At 44.9% G+C, this 19,437-nt stretch overlaps 1 long non-coding RNA gene across 1 annotated transcript; it reads right to left on the reverse strand.

Annotated features, from left to right (window-relative positions):
• Window positions 1–12,928: 12,928 nt before the first annotated feature.
• Window positions 12,929–15,362, reverse strand: LOC142912384 (uncharacterized). Its single transcript, XR_012934050.1, has 4 exons — window positions 15,294–15,362; window positions 14,923–14,988; window positions 14,210–14,309; window positions 12,929–13,847 (listed from the first exon to the last, which is right to left on the reverse strand). It is a non-coding gene; the product is annotated as an uncharacterized LOC142912384 (long non-coding RNA).
• Between the last annotated feature and the right edge of the window lie 4,075 nt (window positions 15,363–19,437).

Here is a 19,437-nt window from a genome sequence, read left to right on the forward strand (position 1 = left end):
CCGTGTGTGTTCTCTGGTGTAGTTGAAGATGTGATGGCTGTGCAAACGCCTTCCCGCACATTGTGCACTTGAAGGGTTTCTCTCCTGTGTGTGTTCTCTGGTGTTTTTTAACAACAGATGACCGTAAAAACGCCTTCCCACACACAGTGCACTTGAAGGGTTTCTCTCCCGTGTGAGTTCTCTTGTGCCGTGTGAAATCTCCAGTCCAATCCGTGCTGTATGCACACCGGTCGCATTGTTGCCTTGTCCTACCGAGCTGCGCTGAGTGCATTTGCTCCATCAGACCAATTCTGCAGAGGAAGCGTCAGAGGAAGCGTCAGCTGCTGACAGAAAAAAAATCCACACCATCTACACGACAGTATCGAGGCACAGAGGAATGCATATATAGTGTCACATGTGACTTACACGTCTATACTTATTCATATATTCATGATGTAGTAAAAACGTTTCCCAAATTCATCACACAGGCTGTTATGGCACACAATGAGAGGGCAAATGGTTATAAACATGCCTGGAAGCCCTCGTATCTTCAAAATGAATGTTCACCCAAAACTCCGAGCACACAATTTCGGCTGACTGGCTACAAAAGGAATATTTATGAAAGCTAAATTCAGCTGACCTAGCAAAGGGTGTTGAAAACAATACTATTTGTGTTATGCAGAAATTCATAAATTAATGTTCAATCGCAACTTAGAGGTGTGAATCCAGGCTCAGATGTCCTTAAATGCTGGGATGAACAGTTCCGACTTCAGCTGAATGTGTGTGCTGTGTTCACCTCCTGTTTCCATTCTTACAAAGAGTGCCAGAGGAAAACAAAAATAAACTATTGTTTTGATATAACTTCCGTGTTCAACAGAGTTAATAGATCTTCTTTGGTTCTTTTGGTAAAGTCACGTAGAATGAGAAAATAATAAAGTAAAACAATAAAATTCTCACGACGTTTCGGCCACAACACAAGTGGCCTTCTTCAGGTGAAAGGAACAGACCTGTCGGGATGACACAGCTACAATGAACGCTAAGATTCGCAGAGTCTTTTAAGCTGGTTGAGAGAAGTGAGGCACCTTGACAAAGGGGTTTACATAACAGGCTAATTTAGCATAGACTTTACTGCAAACACAAACTTGACACTGTCACACACTGGCACGGGTCAAGAGGCGGTGGCATGTCCAGAACCATGCCTGGCCACCTTCATCTGCTCAGCATGAATGCTTCCTCACTCCACCAAGTAATTAATTGAGGATCAACGAACATAGCCGAGGCTAACTGGAGTTTGCGTGTCTCTCTCCGTGGTGAGATGTTAACTACCTCACCTGGTATACAGGAAGTCGTGGGTTCGATCCCGACCCTGACGCCTGCTGTATATTTGGAGTTTGCGCGTCTCTACGCTGAGCGTCTTTGACCGATAGACATTGACACACGTATTCTTGTTTCTTTCGGTAAAGTTACGTAGATAGAAAATAACAATAACTGATAATACAATTACATTAAATAAAGACCACTTGTGTTGCGATCAAAACGACGTTTTTTTGCTTTATTTGGAATTATTCATTTATTTTATTGTTATTTTCATTTAATTTTCTATCTACGTGACTTTACCAAAAGAACCAAGAATATTAATTCCTGCAGTCACCAAAGTTTTAAGTCAAAACATTCACACACGTTGACAAAGCCTCACCTTGTGTTGTTGTGGGCAGGTCGCTTCTGATAACAAGAGCGGTATAGCAGCTCAAGCGGGCTTGGCCTGCTAACAAAAGAAAATAAAAACTGCGTGAATATTTACAATAAAACAAAGTTACAAAGTGGCGAGCCGGGTGAAGACAAATTAAACTTAAGCGAGATAATTAAAGCGAATGCAATCAGGCGAGGGCAGGAGGCAAGGCCCCGCGTGGCTAGGCCCCGCGTTGTAAAGTTCCAACCTGGACATCGATTCCCATGCTCGCTGCTACTCAACTGACATCCCTACGAGAGAGAGAGGCTCTACCTTGGTAAACAACAACCACCACCACCACAACAACCACCACCACCATGAGAATTTCTCACCTCGGATTTCAGTGCAAGCGTGGATCGGCAGCCTCCTGTTACCTCGCGACGTCACGCGCGTAAATCAGCTAACATGACGTCACTTCCGGGGTAAGAGACACGCCCCTCCCATAAGGAGCGGCTCTGTAACAGAATAAATTATGTTAATGAGTCCAGGCCATATGTCCATGGGATGGGGCGTGGCTGCTGAACCCGTCGCAATGAACACTCGACGGTTTCAACAAATACATTATGTTAATGACCGCCAGTCACTGGGCGTACCTTTGGCCAAATAAGGATTGCCACTGGATTGATATCGGCAGTGACCAAGCGGAGGTGACGTCACGCTCAAGAGCGCTGTGGACGGGGTTGGGGGTAGCGTGAATACCTTGGTGACATGACGTCACTAGCGAGGTACACCTCCCGCTAACACTTCATGGCGATGAGGTCATGCTGAGTGGTGACGTCACAGAGCGGGGATGGAGTTTAAGTTGATTTAGATTAATTTTCCATTGCCCCCTCCCTTGGGTGTGTGAACTCAGCAACGTGGACATTATTATGTATACGTACACACACACACTATGTGTGTGTGTGTAGTGGAGGGCAAAGGCGGAGCATTGGCCAGTCATCTCAGTCAGTCGACCCATGGCATCTTCTCATCAATTTATTTTAAAAAATGTATTATTTTTTATTTATTTGCATCTTTTTAATCTTTTATTGTTTATTTTTTGTTTTCTATCTACGTGACTTTACCGAAAGAACCAGGAATATGGTAGCGCATTCTCTATTTGTTGCAGAGGTTCAAAGTTCAAATCCGAGAGGCACACCTGGCTACCCCAGTAACATTCACCACAACATGCGCTGTTCTGCTTCACGGCGGATGTAAAACAGAGTATTGTGTCACTCACAACGCACAGGTCATTGCATGCTGGTGTCACAGTCAAAATTGTGGTTAATTCCAGACATTATCCAGAAACTGTACAATGGAAATGTTTGGCTACGTAAGGTTTGAAAGAAGTGTTAGTCAAACAGAATGTGTATTTGCGTGCGCGTGTTTAAACGTATCTTTGTACGAGCGGTAGGGCAGCGGTTAGCGCTACGCTGCGCTACGAACCCGGAGACCCGGGTTCGTTTCCCGCTCACGGCCAACATCGCCAGTGACGATTATCTGAACCGGTCCTGGGCCTTCCTTAGGTCGTCTCAGCCTAAAAATGAGTACTTCGTGTGATGTGAGCATCGCCACTCGGGAAACAAAGGCGGCCGGGCGCGGTGCTGGCTACCCACCCCCCACGTGTGCCGTGCCATCCTTCATAGGTGCTCGCTAACAGCACTTGCCCCTAGAGTCTGCTAATGCTCTACCGGGGATCTTTGTTCTTGTCGTTGTGTACGAGTGGGGAGCGGTAATTTAGTGGCTATCGCACTGCACTCCGAAACTCGGTGACCCAAATTGGATTCCTGCTCATGAGACACAACAGTGGCAGATATTTAAACCAGTCCTGGGTTTTCCCTACATCGATGTAGTCTTGAATGACTTCCTAGTGTGGTGTGCAAATATCAGGGGAGACAAAGGCGGCCCGGTGCAGTGTTGGCCACCCTCCCCCTCGAGTGCCGTGCGTGCCGGCGTTTATAGGAGCTCACCAACAGCACTTGCCCCAGCAGTCTGTTGAAGGCTGTACAGGGGCTCTTTATGTGTGTGTGTGTGAGTACCTGGTACAGTGTGTAAACATTGCCACTAGGGAGACAAAGGCGGTCGGGCGTGGTGCTGGCCACCCACCACCTCGTGTACCGTTCTGGCCTTCATAGGTGCTCGCTAACAGCACTTGCTCCTACAGTCTGTTAAGGCTATATGGGGGATCTTTGTCTTTGTGTGAGTGCAAAAAGATCAGGCAACATGACTGGCAGAGAAAATTGCTTGAGATTATTTTAAAAGCATGGGTTTAGAAAAGTGAACAAAGCATGTCTCTATTATGTGCATTACCATTGAAGGGTGCATTGGGTTCAAAACCATCCGCATAGCCTCAAATCTGCATTAATGCCAATTTGTCTCCGTATCTGGTAAGATCATAGTATTACAGGAGGTCCTCTCACGCGCTAACCCAGACTGATGTGAGTGCACGATCTCTGTATTAGTTTTTTTATTGTCCTTAACTCAAATCAAACAATATGCAGTTCAGGTCAAATAAGACATTCCTTTTTAACGCTTTCCAACCAAGGTTGAGATGTTCATGCATTAGCTCTGTTCGTTCATATCTGCCCATCTGTCTGTTGCATGGCATTTCGATAACCCTCTTAAAGATGTATGGACTGATGCTGTACATAAAGATGTGGAGCTGAGTGGACTTGCCGATGACCGGTACCAGCGGTGTCAAGATCTGCCTCTGTGGAGGAGGCTCGTGAAGCACGCTGCTGGGCAGTTGGAGGCAGTCGCCCTCCAGTAACGGAGGGCGGATGAGCGACGCTCACGACTACGAGCGGAGCGTCTACCACACCAAGTCGGTGCAGTGGTGCCTGTCAGTCATCTTATTGAGCACATGGCAACTTGGGTCTGTCCTGTCAGCTGGCAGAGAGCCTTCGACATATCACGTGGCCTCAACACGTAAGACAATACTATAATTCGTGTTGTAGAGAATGTACCTCCTCCTATACGTGTAACTTTCAAGTGGTATGCCTTGTAACTGATTAATGATCCGAGCGTGCTCCCTATTTCAAAGACAATGCGTTGCTCCAGATGCTTCGTGGAACACAAAAACACCGTTCGACCTGTATCACAAGAACAACGGGTCTCACCTGAGTTCTCTGTACAGGTTACTTTCAAACACACACACACACTTTGTCCTAACATCACTTATTCAATGTTTGACCCTTACAGATCAAATGTTACAAGTATGCACAAAATCAAATAAGTATTCATTCTAAATTATTGACAGGCATATTAACAAAATTTGATTACTGCAGTTAAATATACTGCATCACGATACATCGTATTAACAAGAAGCTTTTTAAAAAAAGTTGCACAGTCTGCTTCAGTGTATGTAAACCATTATTGTGTCATTCAAAACGAGTAGGCCATTGCATGCTGGCGTCTGAGTGAAAATGTAGCAAATTCTAAACATTACCTACAAACTACACAACTGAGATAACGCATCATCGCCCCCTACTGACAGGCTCTTGTCCACATGCAGGCTGGTGCAGGGCCACCACCCTGTGCCACACAGGGGCAGCTGCTACTTGGGGTTGCTCTTCCGAGTGTTTCAGACGAGACACTAAACTCCGAGTTGCTGAGGGGGTTAAGCAAGTACCGTGTAAATGCAATTATTATAACATAGTGAATGCTTGGGGGCTTATTGTCTCTCGCTCCTGGTTAAAGATCTACCCAACCCACAGGTCCACAAAGACTGGCCGCCCTTACTCTGCAGGTTGAACCTAGCAACTGAGTGTCCAACTTCACGTTCTTGTCATTAAAGGCCTGTGACAAAGGTGCATCCATTGTAGCGACATCATCTCAAGCTTACACATCTACCGGGTCGCCACTTGACTTTGTATTGTCTAGGAAGTCCACCCACACCTCCACTTCCACAAACTGCTGGGAGTTGCCTCGCTCTGCCTCACAGTCAGAATTCTCCTCCTGCTTCACGTTGCCTCCATCGATGTGAAGGTCCCATTTTGGAGTTGAATATTCATCTTCACATTTCACCTTCACTTCTTCCCTCTTCACCATCACTTCTTCACATTTCACCTTCACTTCTTCACATTTCACCTTCACTTCTTCACATATCACCATCACCTCTTCATATTTCACCTTCACTTCTTCACTCTTCACCGTCACTTCTTCCCTCTTCATCTTCACATCTTCCCTCTTCACCATCACTTCTTCAAATTTCACCTCGATACCTTTAAAAGTGTCCAAGCTGGGATTTTCTTCCGGTTCGTGTTTCATGAGGGATGGGCTCATTGCGGCACTTTGACTTTCACAAGCTGATTTCAGACTCCGCTCCTTGTGGATCTTCTGATGCTTCTGTGTTCTCTGGTGTACTTGAAGATTTGATGAATGTGCAAATGCCTTCCCGCACACACTGCACTTGAAGGGTTTCTCTCCCGTGTGTGTACTCTGGTGTGTTTTAAGAGCAGATGAATCTGAAAATGTCTTCCCACACACACTGCACTTGAAGGGTTTCTCTCCCGTGTGTGTTCTCTGGTGTGTTTTAAGAGCAGATGACTGTGAAAATGCCTTCCCACACACACTGCACCTGAAGGGTTTCTCTCCCGTGTGTGTTCTCTGGTGTTTTTTAAGAGTAGATGAATCTGAAAATGTCTTCCCACACACACTGCACTTGAAGGGTTTCTCTCCTGTGTGTGTTCTCTGGTGTTTTTTAAGAGTAGATGAATCTGAAAATGTCTTCCCACACACACTGCACCTGAAGGGTTTCTCTTCCGTGTGTGTTCTCTGGTGTGATTTAAGAGTAGATGAATCTGAAAATGTCTTCCCACACACAGTGCATTTGAAGGGTTTCTCTCCCGTGTGTGTTCTCTGGTGTTTTTTTTATATTATATGAATCTGGAAATGCCTTCCCACACACACTGCACCTGAAGGGTTTCTCTCCCGTGTGTGTTCTCTGGTGTTTTTTAAGAGTAGATGAATCTGAAAATGCCTTCCCACACACACTGCACTTGAAGGGTTTCTCTCCTGTGTGTGTTCTCTGGTGTGTTTTAAGAGTAGATGAATCTGAAAATGTCTTCCCACACACACTGCATTTGAAGGGTTTCTCTCCTGTGTGTGTTCTCTGGTGTCTTTTAAGATGAGATGAATCTGAAAATGCCTTTCCACACACACTGCACTTGAAGGGTTTCTCTCCTGTGTGTGTTCTCTGGTGTGTTTTAAGAGTAGATGAATCTGAAAATGTCTTCCCACACACACTGCACCTGAAGGGTTTCTCTCCCGTGTGTGTTCTCTGGTGTTTTTTTATATTAGATGAATCTGGAAATGCCTTCCCACACACACTGCACTTGAAGGGTTTCTCTCCCGTGTGTGTTCTCTGGTGTGTTTTAAGAGCAAATGAATCTGAAAATGTCTTCACACACACACTGCACTTGAAGGGTTTCTCTCCCGTGTGTGTTCTCTGGTGTTTTTTAAGAGTCAATGAATCTGAAAATGCCTTGTCACACACAGTGCACTTGAAGGGTTTCTCTCCTGTGCGAGTGCTCTGGTGCTGTGTCAAATTTCCAGTCCGATCCGTGCCGTATGCACGCTGGTCGCATTGTTGACTTGTCGTACCGAGCTGCTGTGCTGAGTGCATTTGCTCCATCAGACCAGCGTCAGCTGCAGACAGAAAATAAGAATATCCACACCATCTACACGTCAGTAACGAGCCATGGAGGAATGAATATAAACAGTCACACGTGACTTACACGTCTATATTCATTTATGTATTCATGACTAGCTGTACTACCCGGCTTCGCCCGGGACTTGGATCCACCACGTCCGGCCGCCTTTGTCTCCCCAGTGGCGATGTCCACACCACAACAGTTACTCGTTTGAGGCTGAGTCGACCTAGGAGAGGCCCAGAAGCGGTTCAAATAATCGTCACCGGTGGTGGCCGTGAGCGGGAATCGAACTAGGGTCACCGGGTTCGTAGCGCGGCGTATCGCTAACCGCTACACTACAATGAGTTACGCTTCCACACACAGACACACACACACAGACACACACAGATACACACACACAGACACACACACAGACACACACAGATACACACACAGACACACAGACACAGACAACGCTAACCGCTACACTACAATGCGTTACTCTTCCACATGCGAGGGTCACGTGACAGATTTGGCGTCACAGCTCACTTGCCGTCCAAAAAATCTATACATTATTGAGCTCCCCTCCCCCCCCCAAAAAAACACAAAAGTGTATTTGTATAATGTTTGCATGGTGTACAGTCTGGAAAGTACCCACATGGCAAATTTCCAGTTTGTTGCATGTCGGGAAGTACGCTAAACATTTTGGACAACACACACAATCACAACTTTGCCTTTTATATATATTTGGAGATGTAGTGAAAAACTTTCCCAAATTCATCACGCAGTTTCAGTTTTTGATTTTCAGTTTGATTTATTTTGGTTATAGTCCCGTGAGCCATTCGGCTCTTGAATCGAGTGCAACCACAACAAGCGACAAAACAAAAACACGACCAAGAGAAACATCTTACAGTGACTATGTGTGACTGTGCAAACAGCACTGTCATGGCACGCAATGAGAGGGCAAATGTAATAAATATTCCTGTAAGCCCTCGCATCTTCAACATTAATGTTGCCATAGAAACGTTGTGGGGTTTTTTGCTTCAGTTAAAAAATAATTTTTTTTTTATTTTTCTTTTATTTTCTATCTACGTGACTTTACCGAAAGAACCAAGAATATTAATTCCTGCAGTCACCAAAGTTTAAAGTCAAAACATTCACACACGTTGACAAAGCCTCACCTTCTGTTGTTGTGGGCAGGTCGCTTCTGATAACAAGAGCGGTATAGCAGCTCAAGCGGGCTTGGCCTGGTAACAAAAGAAAATAAAAACTGCGTGAATATTTACAATAAAACAAAGTTACAAAGTGGCGAGCCAGGTGAAGACAAATTAAACTTAAGCGAGATAAAGCTTTCGTGACTGCAATGATTCATCTTCTTTGGTTCTTTCGGTAAAATCACGTAGAATGATAATAAAATAATAAAATTGATAAAATAAAATAACACAATAATATTCTCACGACGTTTCGGCCACAACACAAGCAGCCTTCATCAGGTGAAGGGGGGCGAGACTGTCTGGTAGGACAGCGCTGTCCTGAAGGGGGGCGAGACTGTCTGGTAGGACAGCGCTGTCCTACCAGACAGTCTCGCCCCCCTTCACCTGATGAAGGCCGCTTGTGTTGTGGCCGAAACGTCGTGAGAATATTATTGTGTTATTTTATTTTATCAATTTTATTATTTTATTATCATTCTACGTGACTTTACCGAAAGAACCAAAGAAGATTAAGCGAGATAATTAAAGTAAACGCAATCAGGCGAGGGAAGGAGGCAAGGCCCCGCGTGGCTAGGCCCCGCGTTGTAAAGTTCAAACCTGGACATCGATTCCCATGCTCGCTGCTACTCAACTGACATCCCTACGAGAGAGAGCGAGGCTCTACCTTGGTAAACAACAACAACAACCACCACAACCACAACCACCACCACCACAACGATGAGAATTTCTCACCTCGGATTTCAGTGCAAGCGCGCGCACGGCAGCTTCCTGTTGCCTCGCGACTGCAGGAAGTAGCATGACGTCACTTCCCTCCCACGAGCGGCTCTGTAACTGAATAAATTATAATCTTAGTTTTTTCGGTAAAGTCACGTTGAAGAGAAACAACAAAATAATAAAATATATATAAAACAATAAAAAATTATCACGACGTTTCGACCATAACTCAAACGGTCGTCTTCAGGTGTGTTGGTTCGCATAAATTTATTTTTAAACGGCGCATTTATTTATTTATAAAAAAAACGTTAGCGCCACGCGCAACGATTTGGCAGTTTACCCAGGACTAGTCCATCTATATTCTGAAAAGAGGAGGGGGGAGACGAAATTTTTTATAATGTATGCTGTCTGAAAGCCACTGTAAGCGTGAACAATCAATTAAGACCTGAAATGGTTTATCAAATCTTTCCAATGATTGCTAAGATAGAATCCATCTTGAAATTGTCTCTGTGCTTGTATATGTGGATAGCCTCATGAACGAATCTCTCATGGAAGCCAGATGGCTTACAAAGAACCTCTGTCTTGGAAAAGTCAATGGCATGTGAGCCTACTGAATTAGAACAATGATCTGCCACGGCCGAGGTGTTGGTCCTACCGTGTTTAAGGTCTGCTTTGTGTTCACGAATGCGGTCCGAGACATGGCGTTTGGTTTCTCCAATGTAACTACTACCACAGAGGCAACTTAGTTTGTAGACACCAGGGTATTGTATGTCCGGAATCACGTCTTTTACAGACGGAACCAGATCACGGATTTTATTTAAAAATAAATTTATGCGAACCAACACACCTGAAGACGACCGTTTGAGTTATGGTCGAAACATCGTGAGAATTTTTTATTGTTTTATATATTTTATTATTTTGTTGTTTCTCTTCAACGTGACTTTACCGAAAAAACTAAGAATATGAATTACTGCAGTCACGAAAGCTTTAAATCAAAATTGAATAAATTATGTTAATGAGGCCGGCCCATATGTCGAGCGATGGGGGCGTGGGCGCTGAACCCGTCGCAATAAACTCGCGACGGCTTTAACGAATATATTATGTTAATGAGCCACCAGTCACTGGGCGTAGCTTTGCCCAAATAAGGATTGCCACTGGAACGATATCGGCAGTGACCCGAGCGGAGGTGACGTCACGCTCAAGAGCGCGGTGGACGGGGGAGGGATGAATACCTTGGTGACATGACGTCACTAGCGAGGTACACCTTACCCTGGCGTTTCACGCCAATGAGGTAATGCAGAGTGGTGACGTCACAGAGTTGAAGTTTAAGTTTATTTAGATTCATTTTCCATTGCTCCCTCCCTTGGGTGTGTGAGCTCAGCTACAACGTGGACATTATTGTGTATACACTGTGTGTGTGTGTACACTGTGTGTGTGTACACTGTGTGTGTGTACACTATGTGTATAAACTGTGTGTGTACACTGTGTGTATGTACACTATGTGTATACACTGTGTGTCACTGTGTGTCACTGTCACTGTGTGTGTCACTGTCACTGTGTGTGTCACTGCCTGGCACAAGCTTCGTGGTGACGTCACCGCCACTTAGTGGCGAATGGCGATTGTTGTTGTGTCACTGTGTCACTGTGCGTGTGTGTACACTGTGTGTGTGTGTACACTGTGTGTGTGTACACTGTCTGTACACTGTATCACTGTTTCACTGTGTGTACAGTGTGTGCACTGTGTGTACACTGTGTGTACACTGTGTGTGTGTACACTGTGTGTACACTGTTTGTGTACACTGTGTATACGCTGTGTGTGTACACTGTGTATACATTATGTGTATACAGTGTGTACACACACTGTGTGTACACTGTGTGTGTACACTGTTTGTGTACACTGTGTGTGTACACTGTGTGTACACTGTGTGTGTACACTGTGTGTACACTGTGTGTGTACACTGTTTGTGTACACTGTGTGTGTACACTGTGTGTACACTGTGTGTATACTGTGTGTATACTGTGTGTGTACACTGTGTGTACAGTGCGTGTACACTGTGTGTGTGTACACTGTGTGTGTATACTGTGTGTGTACACTGTGTGTACACTTTGTGTCCGCATTGAACCGAACCCCCGGCAAGGCCATCTACTTAATGACGAGAGAAAATTCACACGAAATGTCCTTTTCAATGAAGTCTTCCAGATGTAAATTGATACAAGCTTTTAATGAAGAAATAAAATCATCTAATTCAAAACACAACACAATTCAAAGATGTTCCATTTTAAAACTTCAAAACGGAGCATGGGGTGCTTATGTGAATGCGTCCTTCGTGTGCAAATGTTGTGACTTTCCTGGCCTGAAGGCCGTCAATGTGTTGGACCATTAAATGATGCACAGCGTCTCAACAGCAGTGGGGTTTGCTTCAACCGATGGTTACGAACATCCAGACGTGAATCAGCAAGGAGCATTTCTAGTCCCAGTTAGACAAAATCTACGATAACACGTAAGACAAAACTACAATTCGTGTTGTAGAGAATGTACCTCCTCCTATACGTGTAACTTTCAAGTGGTATGCCTTGTAACTGATGAATGATCCGAGCGTGCTCCCTATTTCAAAGACGATGAGTTGCTCCCGAGGCAGATGCTTCGTGAAACACAAAAGTACCCTTTGACCTGTATCACAAGAACAACGGGTCTCACCTGAGTTCTCTGTACAGGTTACTTCCAAAACACACACACACTTTGTCCTAACATCACTTATTCAATGTTTGTTCCTCATACAAAATGTTACATGTACACGCACAATCAGACACGGTATTCATTCTAAATCATTGACGGGCATATTAACATTGGATTACTGCAGCGAAATTGACTGCATCACGTTACATCGTATTAACAAGAAGTTATTTTACAAATACGCACCGTCTGCTTAACAGTGGATGTACACAGTACTATTGTTGCGTCATTCAAAACGAATAGGCCGTTGCATGCTGGCGTCTGAGTCAAAATGTAGCAAATTTTAAACATTACGCTACAAACAATAAATCACGGCGTTTCGATGGCAACACAAGCAATCGTCATCAGGTGGGACAAGCACAGCAGCAATGAGAAGAAACTGCTGGAGTAGGCACCTACTACTTCAGCAGTTTCTATTTCTGTGGTTGTCCCACCTGATGACGATTATGCGTGTTGTGATCTAAACGCCGTGATCCGTTATGTTTCTACCCACGTGGTGACTTTACCGAAATAACTCAAGAGTGTGGATTCCTGCAGTCACGAAAGCTTCGAATAAAGATTGCCTACAAACTACACAACTGAGATGACGCATCAATCATCGCCCCCTACTGACAGGCTCTTGTCCACATGCAGGCCGGTACAGGGCCACCACCCTGTGCCACACAGGGACAGCTGCTACTTGGGGATGCTCTTCGAGAGTTTCAGACGAGATACAAAACTCCGAGTTGCCGAGGCGATTAAGTAAGCACCATGTAAAAGCAATTATCATTAGAACATCGTGAATGCTTGGGAGCTTATTGGTTCTCGCTCCTGGTGAGAGATTGACCCAACCCACAGGTCCACAAAGACTGGCCACTCTTACTCTGCAAGTTGAACCTAGGAGCTGAGTGTTCAACTTCACATTCTTGTCATTAAAGGCCTCTGACAAAGGTGCATCTATTGGAGTGACATCGTCTCTGGCTTACACATCTACCGGGTCTCCACTTGACTTTGGATTGTCTCGGAGGAAGTCCACCCACACCTCCACTTCCACAAACTGCTGGGAGTTGCCTCGCTCTGCCTCAGTCAGAATTCTCCTCCTGCTTTCCGATGTGAAGGTCCCATTTTGGAGTTGAATCTTCATCTTCACATTTTACCTTCACTTCTTTGCTCTTCACCATCACTTCTTCCCTCTTCACCTTCACCTCTTCATATTTCACCTTGATAACTTTAAAAGTGTCCAAGCTGGGATTTCCGGTTACTGTTTCATGAGGGATGGGCTCATGGCAGCACTTTGACTTTCACAAGCTGATTTCAGACTCCACTCCTTGTGGATCTTCTGATGCTTGTGTTCTCTGGTGTACTTGAAGATTTGATGAATTTGCAAACATCTGCCTGCACAGAGTACACTTGAAGGGTATCTCTCCCGTGTGTGTTCTCTGGTGTACTACAAGAGCAGATGAATGTGCAAACGCCTTCCCACACACACTGCACTTGAAGGGTTTCTCTCCTGTGTGTGTTCTCTGGTGTACTTTAAGATTATATGAATGTGAAAATGCCTCCCCACACACAGTGCACTTGAAGGGTTTCTCTCCCGTGTGTGTTCTCTGGTGTTTTACAAGAGTAGGTGACTGTGAAAATGCCTTCCCACACAGTGCACTTGAAGGGTTTCTCTCCTGTGTGTGTTCTCTGGTGGGTCTCAAGAACTGATGGCCATGAAAATGCCTTGTCACACACAGTGCACTTGAAGGGTTTCTCTCCTGTGTGAGTTCTCTGGTGCTGTGTCAAATTTCCAGTCCGATCCGTGCTGTATGCACGCTGGTCGCATTGTTGACTTGTCGTACCGAGCTGCTGTGCTGAGGGCCTTTGCTCCATCAGACCAGCGTCAGCTGCAGACAAAAAATAAGAATATCCACACCATCTTCACGTCAGTATCAAGGCACAGAGAAATGCATATATACAGTCACATGTGACTTAAACGTCTATACTTATTTATATATTCATGTAGTGAAAAAGTTTCCCAAATTCATCACAGGGCTGTTATGGCACACAATGAGAGGGAAAATGGTTATAAACATGCCTGGAAGTCTTCGTATCTTCAAAATGAATGTTAACTCAAAACTCCGAGTACACAATTTTGGCTGTCTGGCTACAAAAGGAATATTTATAAGAGCTAAATTCAGCTGACATAGCAAAGGGTGTTGAAAACAATACCATTTGTGTTATGCATAAATTAATGTTCAATCGCAACTTAGAGGTGTGAATCCAGGCTCAGATGTCCTTGAATGCTGGGGATGAACAGTTCCGACTTCAGCTGAATGTGTGTTCTGTGTTCACATCCTGTTTCCATTCTTACAAAGAGTTCCAGAGGAAAACAAAAATAAACTATTGTTTTGATATAACTTCCGTGTTCAATAGAGTTAATAGACTTTACTTCAAACACAAACTTGACACTGTCACACACTGGCAGTGGCGTGTCTAGAATCATTTCTGGCCACCTTCATCTGCTCGGCATTAATGCTTCCTCACTACACCAAGTAATTAATCGAGGATCAATGAACATAGCCGAGACTAACTGGTGAGATGTTAACTACCTCACCGGGTAAACAGGAAGTCGTGGGTTCGATCCCGACCCTGACGCCTGCTGTATATTTGGAGTTTGCGCGTCACTCCGTTTAGCGTCTTTGACCGATAGACATTGACACACGTATTCTTGTTTCTTTCGGTAAAGTTACGTAGATAGAAAATAACAATAACTGATAATACAATTACATTAAATAAAGACTACTTGTGTTGCGATCAAAACGACGTGAGTTGCTTTTCTTTATTTGGAATTATTCATTTATTTTATTGTTATATTTAATTTTCTATCTACGTGACTTTACCGAAAGAACCAAGAATAATAATTCCTGCAGTCACCAAAGCTTTAAGTCAAAACATTCACACACGTTGACAAAGCCTCACCTTGTATTGTTGTGGGCAGGTTGCTTCTGATAACAAGAGCGGTATAGCAGCTCAAGCGGGCTTGGCCTGGTGAAAAAAATAAAAACTGCGTGAATATTGACAATAAAACAAAGTTACAAAGTGGCGAGCCGGGTGAAGACAAATTAAACTTAAGCGAGATAATTAAAGTAAACGCAATCAGGCGAGGGCAAGAGGCAAGGCCCCGCGTGGCTAGGCCCCGCGTTGTAAAGTTCCAACCTGGACATCGATTCCTGTGCTCGCTGCTACTCAACTGACATCCCTGAGAGAGAGAGGCTCTACCTTGGTAAGCAACAACAACCACCACCACAACAACCACCACAACAACCACAATCGCAATGAGAATTTCTCACATCGGATTTCAGTGCAGGAAGCGATAGCTTCCTGTTACCTCGTGCGGTCACGCGGCAGCAGGTGACGTGACGTCACTTTCGGGGTACGAGACACGCTCCTCCCACAATGAGCAGCTCCGTAAATAAATAAATTAAAGAATGAATAAATTATGCTAATGTGGCCGTCCGTTACGTCGTGAGTGCTGAACCCGTCGCAATAAACTCGCGACGGCTTTAACGAACACATTATGTTAATGAGCCGCCAGTTACTGGGCGTAGCTTTGCCCAAATAAGGATTGGCACTGGAACGATATCGGCAGTAACCCACGCGGAGATGACGTCATGCTCAGGAGCGCGGTGGACGGGGGAGGGGTGAATACCTTGGTGACATGACGTCACTATCGAGGTACACCTCCCCCTGGCGGTTCACGCCGATGAAGTAATGCTGAGTGGTGACGTCACAGAGCGGGATTGGAGTTTAAGTTGATTTAGATTCATTTTCCATTGCTCCCTCCCTTGGGTGCGTGGGCTCAGCTACAACAACAACGTGGACATTATTGTGTATACACTATGTGTGTATACACTATGTGTGTGTACACTGTGTGTGTACACTGTGTGTGTATACACTGTGTGTGTGTACACTGTGTGTATATACTGTGTGTGTGTACACTGTGTGTGTGTATACACTGTGTGTATACACTGTGTGTGTGTGTACACTGTGTGTACACTGTGTGTGTGTGTATTGTGTGTGTGTACACTGTGTATACACTGTGTGCGTGTACACTGTGTGTGTGTCCACCGTGTGTGTACAGTGTCTGTGTGTACACTGTGTGTGTGTATAGTGTCTGTATGTACACTGTGTGTGTGTACACTGTGTGTGTGTATACTGTGTGTGTACATTGTGTGTGTATACACTGTGTGTGTGTGTACACTTGGCAGTCCCGGGGAGTCCTCCCCCCCCCCACCACCCTTCACCACCCCCCACCACCACCCCACCACCCTCCACCACAACCCCCACCACCACCCCCACCACAACCCCCACCACAACCCCCATCACCCTTAACCACCACCCTTCACCACCACCCCCCATCACCCTGGTGGTGGTGGTTGTTGTTGTGATGTTCTGACACCAGTCAGATCAACACCTTCACAGCCACTGCTGCTGCTGCTGTTTGTTTATAGGCAGAAGGTGTTCACGCCACGTCCCTTTCTCTGTGTGTGTACACTCTGTGTGTGTGTACACTGAGTGTGTGTAGGTGTTCACGCCACGTCCCTTTCTCTGTGTGTGTACACTCTGTGTGTGTGTGTACAATGACTGTGTGTAGGTGTTCACGCCACGTCCCTTTCTCTGTCACCATTTTAATTCTGGGCCAAAGAGGTCCCGCAAACGTAAACATTTTCTGTTTAAAATGTAACACGAACATAACAAACAATGAATTATATTCTTGGTTCTTTCGGTAAAGTCACGTTGAAGGGAAACAATAAAAAATATATAAAATAATAAAATTCTCACGACGTTTCGACTGTAACACAAGCAGTCATCATCAGGTGTGAAAACCAACAGCAAGAAACATTTTAAAGAAGTGGCGGTTTGTATTTATTTATTTTTAAACGTCAGCACCACGGATAGCGATTTGGCAGTTTATTTAGAAGGACGACTCCATCTATGTTTGGAAAAGAGGAGGGGGGAGACGAAAAATTAATGTATGCTGTCTGAAATCCACCGTAAGCGTGAACAATCAATTAAGACCCGAAATGGTTTATCAAATCCTTCCAATGATTGCTAAGCCAGAATTCTTTCCTCTCGGTTGAAATTGTCTCTGTGTTTGTATATGTGGATAGCCTCATGAACGAATCTCTCATGGTAGCCAGATGGATTGCAAAGAACCTCCGTCTTGGAGAAGTCAATGCCATGTGAGCCTACTGAATTATAACAGTGATCTGCCACGGTCGAGGTGTTGGTCCTACCGTGTTTCAGGTCTGCATTCTGTTCACGAATGAGGTCCGAGACATGGCGTTTGGTTTCTCCAATGTAACTACTACCACAGAGGCAACTTAGTTTGTAGACACCAGGGTATTGTATGTCCGGAATCACATCTTTTACAGACGGAACCAGATCACGGATTTTATGTAATGTGTTGAAACGGACCTGGATCTTGTGTTTATTCAAGATTTTGGAGATATTTTTTTGTGATCCCCGCAATGTAGGGTAAAGTGATGGTTTTGAAAAGCTCCTCAAGAGGGTCCTTCTTCATGGTTTGAGTGATAGCTTTGCGGATTGTGTAGTCGGAGTAACCATTAGCCTTAAGAGCTTGGTGTACGTGCTTGAGTTCACTGGCTATGTGTTCCAGGTCGGATATGCATTGGGCTCTATTGTAGTATATGAGCCTTTTCCAAAATTGATATTAACAATAATATTTGCGTTATATATATTTTTTAACAAACAAAAATAATAATCAATAAAACCCGTAAGCCAGGCACACGAAAAACCAGATGTCGATCATAAACAGACCATTAAAAAATAAAGAAATAATAAAACTCTCGAGGCGAGGATGTTAGCAGCTATCTGCGAAGATCTCCAGATGAACAAGAGTTTGATGTGCCCTAAGGGAGGTCACGCAGAGGGAAGCCCTCCGCAAGCCAGAAACGAGGACACCCACGGGTTAAACCATATATATTTTTTCCCTTTGTCATTAAAACAACGGTTCAAATTTAAAATGCAATATCAAGAATAAGCTAAAGTTAGCGGTCCTCGCGCTCACTCCAATCAAGACCAGGCCACCAGATACATTAGTGAATTATTATCCAATAATTAATTCGCTATCAAATGATTTTCACCTTTAATACTTTTACTGTTAAAACAAAGCTTGGAGACAAAATACCGAGTCACATCAAAGGTTATCGAGAAGGAATGAGGCGAACGGGCAAACTTACGAAAGAGTTTAAACAATATCCCAAGCAACCCCGACCACCTTTGTCTCTCTCACAGCGCGGAGAAGCAGGAATTACACCTTGTCACAAGGGGCCATCTGGAAAAGCCAGCCGGGTTTGATGAGGAGACACACCCCACCCCACACATGGCAACCAGGCAAACAAAGTTTTAAAGAAATTTGCAATATAATATTAATAATAACAACGTGTTAACCTTAAACGATATTCCATTATAGAACCTTACAGAACCAAGGGATATGGATTCCAACAATCTGGAAACGGACCTCTTAAACTCAGGATGAAAATTATTTTTCTTTCTAATAACTCCATCATATCAATGCAAACCTCGGTAACCCAAGAGGGGTGTCGGGAGGACGTAGTTACAAACACGAGTCTTGGCGAACATGGGACCAAATGGTATTTGAGAAATATAAAGTCGAAAGTATAAAGAGATAGGTACTCCCGACCACCTTTGTCTCTCCCGAAGAGCGCGAGAGAGGAATTTCACGCCAGGGCAAACAGATCGTTATCGCAGGAGCCATCTGTACACACACACGAACTCACACACACAGACCCCGCCCCCCCCCTTTTCCACTGCGCAAGAGAGAATTGTCTTTGAATATAAGGTCAGCTGCATTTTCAAAAGTCAGTGAAGTTAAGTCAAGAGTCAAGACAGATCAGCGAGTCAAGACGTCCACAGGATGAGCAGTCGCATGGAGCGGCTGGCTCCGAGCCTCGCTGAGTAGCGAGGATCGCTGAGTCGCGATGTATCAACAAAAGTGAGTCATACAGCAGTGGAGGAAACCTGCTGTCAGCGAACCAGCACGGGCGCGTTCGCGCACTTCAACAGAGAGAGCACGTGCGACTCAACTCACTCAACTGAAGAAAAAGCTTGGCCAGCCGCCAACAAAGTATCAGCGAATCAGCGCTGAGAGCGCTCGAGCATCTCCACAAAGAAAGCACGTGCAACGTGGCTCAACCAGCAGCGGAAAAGCACGAGCAGCCGCCAACAACTTCAGCAAACCAGTGACCAAGCGCGTGCGACTTGAGTCATATAGCAGTGGAGGAAACCTGCTGTCAGAGAGCCGCCAACAACCTCAACAAAGAGAGCGCGTGCGACTCGGCTCACTCAGCAGAAGAAAAACTTGACCTGTCGCCCGCGAGCGCAGCGTCAGATACTACAGCAGCGGAAAGAGCACGCACCGGCGCAGCTCATCCAGCAGTGGAGGAAACT

This window comes from Petromyzon marinus, unplaced genomic scaffold (assembly GCF_048934315.1).
Source record: "Petromyzon marinus isolate PM22_M1 ecotype Great Lakes invasive population unplaced genomic scaffold, UKy_Petmar_22M1.pri1.0 PM_G_Scaffold_2, whole genome shotgun sequence".
In the NCBI taxonomy this organism is placed as follows: Eukaryota; Metazoa; Chordata; class Hyperoartia; order Petromyzontiformes; family Petromyzontidae; genus Petromyzon; species Petromyzon marinus.